This window comes from Sus scrofa, chromosome 12, assembly GCF_054392235.1.
Source record: "Sus scrofa isolate SSC_HxYL_T2T_F1_AM1 chromosome 12, Sscrofa_HxYL_maternal_Yorkshire_Landrace_v2.0, whole genome shotgun sequence".
Lineage (NCBI taxonomy): Eukaryota > Metazoa > Chordata > Mammalia > Artiodactyla > Suidae > Sus > Sus scrofa.
This window is the reverse complement of record NC_139394.1, coordinates 18,466,218-18,472,217: the sequence shown is the minus strand read 5'-3', so window position 1 is coordinate 18,472,217 and position 6,000 is coordinate 18,466,218. Positions and strand designations below refer to the sequence as shown.

The following is a 6,000-nucleotide window of genomic DNA, read 5'->3' as shown; positions in this document are numbered from 1 at the left end:
TTTCCGCTGAGCCACGATAGGAACTCCTCCCAGTTCTGCTTCTAACTCTGGGTTCTCCTCTTCTCCTGTGTCCAAGGTGGTGGTGAAGGGGCTTTAGATCAGTCTAGGATCCTGGGCCCTCTCAGGCTCATCCCTGGCTGGAGGCTTCTATTTGGGATTGTGGTGCCTGGCCTGAAAAATATTCCTCTTTGATCCTGTTGGCTCCTCCATGTCAGGTCCAGCCAGTGAAGGTGGACCCTGGGGGACTGTGTGACTAATACTGTGGAGTTTGGGGTAGGTGAGGAAACTCCGGCTCAGAGAGGTTGAGAAACTTGCGCAAGGCCACACAGCTTCTGCTGCCCTGGAGTAGCAGCTGGTTCTGCCTGATTGTGTTTGCACTCTTGACCACTGTGTTCTCCTGTCTTCAAAAAGATAAAGTTAAGGGCTTAGCACAGTGCCAGCTGTGTGGGAGGTGCTCTCAAGTGGAAGCAGCCATAAATTTTACTGCTGGTGGGGCATTGCGTAATTGTAAAGGGAATATCTCCATTCCAAGGTGGTTCTTGGGAGTTCCCCTCACCCCCCCAACCTTATCTTTACCCTCCACTGGGCTCCCTAGAATGACAGCCTCTTTGGGGGCCAAGGGGCTGCCTGGACCCTAAGCCTTCAGGGCAGGTGGGAGTGGGAAGCATGGCTCCTCCCTCCCCCCAAGAAGGAGATGTTATTGTTGCCTTCAGCGGAGCTCAGCTCACCCATTCTCCATGGCTGACTATCCACCCCTCCCTCCCAAACAGAAAGGACTTTGTGGACCCGGGGAAGAAGGGGACTGCACAGGACTTGCCTGGCGGGGCACAGACTGAGCAGCTGGCTTCCCAGTTGGCCACTGTGTCCTGGCTGCCTGAGGGTGTGGACATTCCAGAGACCACCTGCCCTAGAGATCCTCCTTGGACCCCATCCAAGATGGAATGCCCAGATCAGCCCTCTGGGCACCTGCTGTCTCCTGCCTCAGGACAACCAAGATGGTCCCCTCCCTTGCTCTGTCCCTACCTCAAGCCAGTGGCTCTGAGAGGGAGTGCCCAAGGGGACTAAGTTGTGAGGAGGACATGAGGAGGGTGTCCAGGGAGTTCCCGTCATGGCTCAGTGGTTAATGAATCCAACTAGGAACCATGAGGTTTCGGGTTCCATCCCTGGCCTTGCTCAGTGGGTTAAGGATCCAGCCGTGAGCTGTGGTGTGAGTAACAGACTCTGCTTGGATCCCGAGTTGCTGTGGCTGTGGCTGTGTCGTAGGCTGGTGGCTACAGCTCCGATTAGATTCCTAGCCTGGGAACCTCCATATGCCCCGGGAGCAGCCCTAGAAAAGGCAAAAAGACAAAAAAAAAAAAGAACCCTACAGGTATCCATGAGGACGCAGGTTTGATCCCTGGCCCTGCTTAGGGTGGTGTTGCCACGAGCTGCATCATAGGTCACAAATGCAGCCTGGATCTGGCGTTGCTGTGGCTGTGGTGTAGGCAGGCAGCTGTGGCTCCGATTTGACCCCTAGCCTGGGAACCTCCATATGCCGTGAGTATGGCCCTCAAAAAAAAAAAAAAAAAAAAAAAAAGGAGGGTGACCAGAGCCTACATTGGTCACAGCCCATTTGTCCACAGAGAAGGAAGGGAAAGGGCCCATGGAGTCTCCTGGCCCTTGATCCTTCTCGCTCGCTCCTTGGGGTTCCCCTCAGGCCTCCTTCTCCCAGTCAGCCATTCGGAATCCTTTACCACAGTGTGAGGACTTGGAGCTGGGGAAGCTGCCGGCTTTCCCAGAGTCGTGCCTGGAGCCAAGCCCCGAGGCTGCCAGGTGGCCAGCTCCCTCTCTTGCCCTTGAGACCTCAGGCCCCACTGTCCTTTCTGGCAAGACGTCCCTTCCTTGGCTTCTCAGTCCCAGCATCAGCCATTTCCCTCGTGGGCCTGTGAGAGACAGGACATTTTTCTCGGGACCCCTGGTCCAACTGTCCTCACTCACAATCCACGTCTGCTGTGCTTGTAGCCACAGGCATCACCCCTCCCTGGACTCAGCCCCCAGGAACCCCCTGAACAACTCTAACTTCCTCGGCTCCCCCGGGGCCGTGCTTCATCTGCCTCTCCCCGCTCCTTCCCTGAGCTCCAGATGCTAAAGGACCTCCCCCCAATGGAGTCCCCAGATCCCAACATTACTCACAAATTCTTTTCACCAGGATTTGACATTCCGTGTTTGCCATAAACTACCTTCACATATGCGTTTGTGAGTTTTCTATTCCACTAGTTCTCTATCTCATTTATTGATAAACCAATCACATTTAAAACACCTTTATTTATTTATTTTTTTATTTTGGGGCGGCATCTGCAGCATATGGAGGTTCCCAGGCTAGGGGTCGAACTGGAGCTACAGCCGCCGGCCTACACCACAGCACAGCAATGCCAGATCCAAGCCTCGTCTGTGATCTTATCACACCTCATGGCAACACTGGATCCTTAACCCACTGAGCGAGGCCAGGGATCGAACCTGCGTCCTCATGGATACTAGTCAGATTCATTTCTGCTGAGCCATGACGGGAACTCCTTAAAATATTCGTATAGCTATATAATATGCTTTAATATCTGATAGCTCTATCCTCTCTCCCTACCCTTCTTTTACTAAAGATTTCTGGATATTCTTAGATTTTTAATTTTCCTAGAGTGCTTTTGTTTTATTTTATTGGCTGCACCCACAGCTTGTGGAAGTTCTCAGGCCAGGGATCAAACCCAAACCAACAGTAGTTAACCCAAACCACCGTACGGACAATGCCAAGTCCTTAACCACTAGGCCACCAGGGAACTCCTAAAGTACATTTAAAAGCAGCTTGTGGCACAGTGGGTTAAGAATCTGACTGCAGCAGGTTAGGTTGCTGCAGAGGTATGGGTTTGACTGCTGCCTGACTCAGTGGGTTAAAATGATCTGGCATTGCTAGGCGGCTTGAGTCCCCTGGCAAGCCCTGCAGTCCCCATATGCTGCACCCACGACCTTTAAACACAAACAAACAAACAAACAAAACGGCTTGTCCAAATTCCCTCTCCAAAGCATATCATTATGGATCTGTACATGAAGATATGGATAGAGAGATATGCAGATATAGACACAGATGTAGGCACCTTGGCAGGAAGCATGTGATAGAGTTCTAGACATTGCCTAATTCAATATCCTTTCTTTAGGCTGGATTAAATGTCTTTCTACATCCAGGACCCCCTTCCTGTTCTTTAACCATTTTTAAGTGTACATTTCAGTGGCACTAAATACATTCACACTGTTGTGGAGCCATCACCAGTACTCCAGAACTTTTTTCATCTTCCCAAGCTGCGACTCTGTATCCACCAAACAATAATTCTCCATCTCCCGGCTTCCTGCAGCCCCTGGTAACTCCCATTCTTCTTTTCTAGAAGCCTTTTGATATAATTGCTTCCCTGCTGCTTTCCATCCAGCTGAAGTCCACGTTCCCTCTCCTTACACAACTCCTTTGTGCGATAAATTATTGCTTCTTAACTTGACTGTCCATCAGAATCACCTGGAAAAATTTTTTTTAAAGTTCCAATGTCCCGGTGCCACCCCCCGCCTCCCAAATTCTGTTATCATTCTTCTGGGGTGCAGCTCAGGCAGTGGAGTATTTAAGGCCCTCTGGGGATGTTCAGGCTCAGCCAGGGCTGAGGACCAGAGTTCTAAGAGCTCCAAATGGTCTCTCTTCCCAGCTTTGCCATGGCCAAGAGTGTGGGTGCCCACATCTCTAGGAGGACTGCAAGGTGGCATGACCTCCAGGGTGCAGATGCCAGGCAAGGAGTCAGGGTGTTGGGGGAGCCTTGGCGGGCAGACCAGGGGATGGGCAGATCTCGGGTTAAAGAGCAAGGAGGAATTTCCTCCAATCAGCTGGGGGGAGGGAGAGGGAGAGAGGACTGTGTTGTAAACTGTCCCTGGGGACTCCCAGCCTCCATCACTGGATGTGCCAGGGCTCATGAGGAAAGGCAGGAAGTGAGGCCAGAAAGCATGCTGAGGGCCGGTGGCTTCATGGCCACAGCAGCAGAGCCACCCATGACATGTGTGTGATGATGATTTCTGCCCCATCTGAGCAGGGGTGGCTGGGTGGGGGCTCCAGAGTGGGGGTCAGCCAGGCTTCCTGCTGTTGGCATCCGTCTGTGAGCAGATGTCGTGTGTGAGTCTGCTGGGAGTTGCAGAATCAAAAGCTATCCTTGCTTCCCTTTTTAGTGTCTTCTTGACTATCTCTTGCCCCATTTTTTCCTTCCTTCCTTCCTTCCTCTTTCTTTCTTTCTTTCTTTCTTTCTTTCTTTTTTCTTTCTTTCTTTTTCTTTCTTTCTTTCTTTCTTTCTTTCTTTCTTTCTTTCTTTCTTTCTTTCTTTCTTTCTTTCTTTCTTCTTTCTTTCTTTCTCTTTCTTTTTTCTCTCTCTCTCTCTTTCTTTCCTTCCTTCCTTCCTTTTTTTGGGCTACACTTGCGGCATATGGAAGTTCCCAGGCAGGGGTTGAACTGGAGCTGCAGCTGCCAGCCTACACCACAGCCACCAGAACGCCAGATCCAAGTCACACCTGCGAGCTTGCCACAGCTTGCAGCAAGACAGGATCCTTAACCCACTGAACGAGGCCAGGGATCAAACCTACATCCTCATGGATACTGGTCAGGTTCTTAACCCGCTGAGCCACAGTGGGAACTCCAGCCCCATCTTTTTCTTGCTTACCCAGAGCAGAGGTGGGGAGGGAGGAGGCCTCTGGGAGGCTAAGGCACAGAGGATTCTTTAGGGCAGCTGGGCTTCTCCAGTGCCCAGGTGAAGAGCGCAGACTCCGCCTTTGGACGGCCTGTGTTCAGTTCTATCCACTGCTGCTCCCCACCCATGGCAGAATAGGAGATGCACCTTCCCCACTGCCCGCCTGGACACATCCATCCTCTTCTGCTGGTGAGTTGATGCCATGCCTCACTAGAACCCTCATTTTTGATCCAATAGGTATTTGCTGGGTATATCGGTCTTCTCTGGCTACCATAGCAAAGTACCATGAACCGGGTGGCTTGGGACAGGAGGAATGTATTGTCTCACAGGTCTGGAGGCTGGAAGTCTGAAATCACGGTGTGGGCAAGCCACGCTCCCTCTGAAACCTGTAGGAGAGGAAGCTGTCCTTGCCTGAGCTTCTGGTGCTTTGCTGGCGCTGTGCTCTTTGGTATTCCTTGGCTGCATCTTCCCTCTCTGTGTCTGTCTCTGTGTCCTTTTATTTTTTTTGTCTTCTTCTTTTTTTTTTTTTTTTTAAGGGCTGCACCCATGGCATATTGAAGTTCCCAGGCCAAGGGTTGAATTGGATTTGCACCTGCCAGCCTGCACCACAGCCACAGCCACAGCCATGCCTGAACGAGAGTTTTTGAAGAGAACCATCATTTTATCCCCATCAGGTCCAGCGCGGCACGGTCTTCATCAGTGTTGCCCAGCAGGGACCTTGCTCGGAGGCTGTCAGAGTGGGTGAGAAATCTGTGGGCAGAGAGATGGGTGATGAAGCAATGGATGACTGGACGGGCTTCTCCCAGCTCCAGCCACCACAGGTGTCACCCACAACCCTTCAAAACCCGTCAGCTCTAGAGGTAAGCAAATAAGCCACCTCCCACACACGTAGGTAGGACCCATTTCTCTTCCTTAAAGACAACCCCCTCCCCTGTGTTCTCAGGCGGTTAACTGCTGACTGTTGCAGAGGCAGCTCCTGCTCTGCATTCTTAGAAGCCCCTCTCAGGGCTGGGCATGCTTCAGTGGGTTTTGAGTGGTGAGGAGTGCTTTTCTCAGAGGCTGCATTCCACACAGGGCCTAACAAACGGATAAAATGAGTCTGCAATTAGTGGCATCTCTTCACACACAAAGAATTAATGTGCTGAAGGCTGTTTGTTTATTCTCTTGCACTAGTCAAATATGGCCCACAATCCTGTTTTGATCAAACCTTGGCTTAGAAAACCTCCTTTTTGTGTTCCATGGAGAGGACAAATGCACTAATACA

General features: G+C 51.3%; 1 long non-coding RNA gene across 3 annotated transcripts in view; it reads right to left on the bottom strand.

The window, feature by feature from the left end:
• Nucleotides 1-2,284: 2,284 nt before the first annotated feature.
• The window catches only part of LOC110255993 (uncharacterized), a 20,768-nt gene continuing 17,052 nt past the window's right edge, over nt 2,285-6,000 (bottom strand). For 2 of the 3 annotated variants that reach the window (XR_002337084.2, XR_014821048.1), the window contains one exon: nt 5,365-5,486. This is a non-coding gene — a long non-coding RNA (uncharacterized LOC110255993). Of the gene's footprint in view, nt 5,487-6,000 lie in introns of all 3 variants that reach the window. The other variant, XR_014821047.1, reaches the window with a different exon arrangement.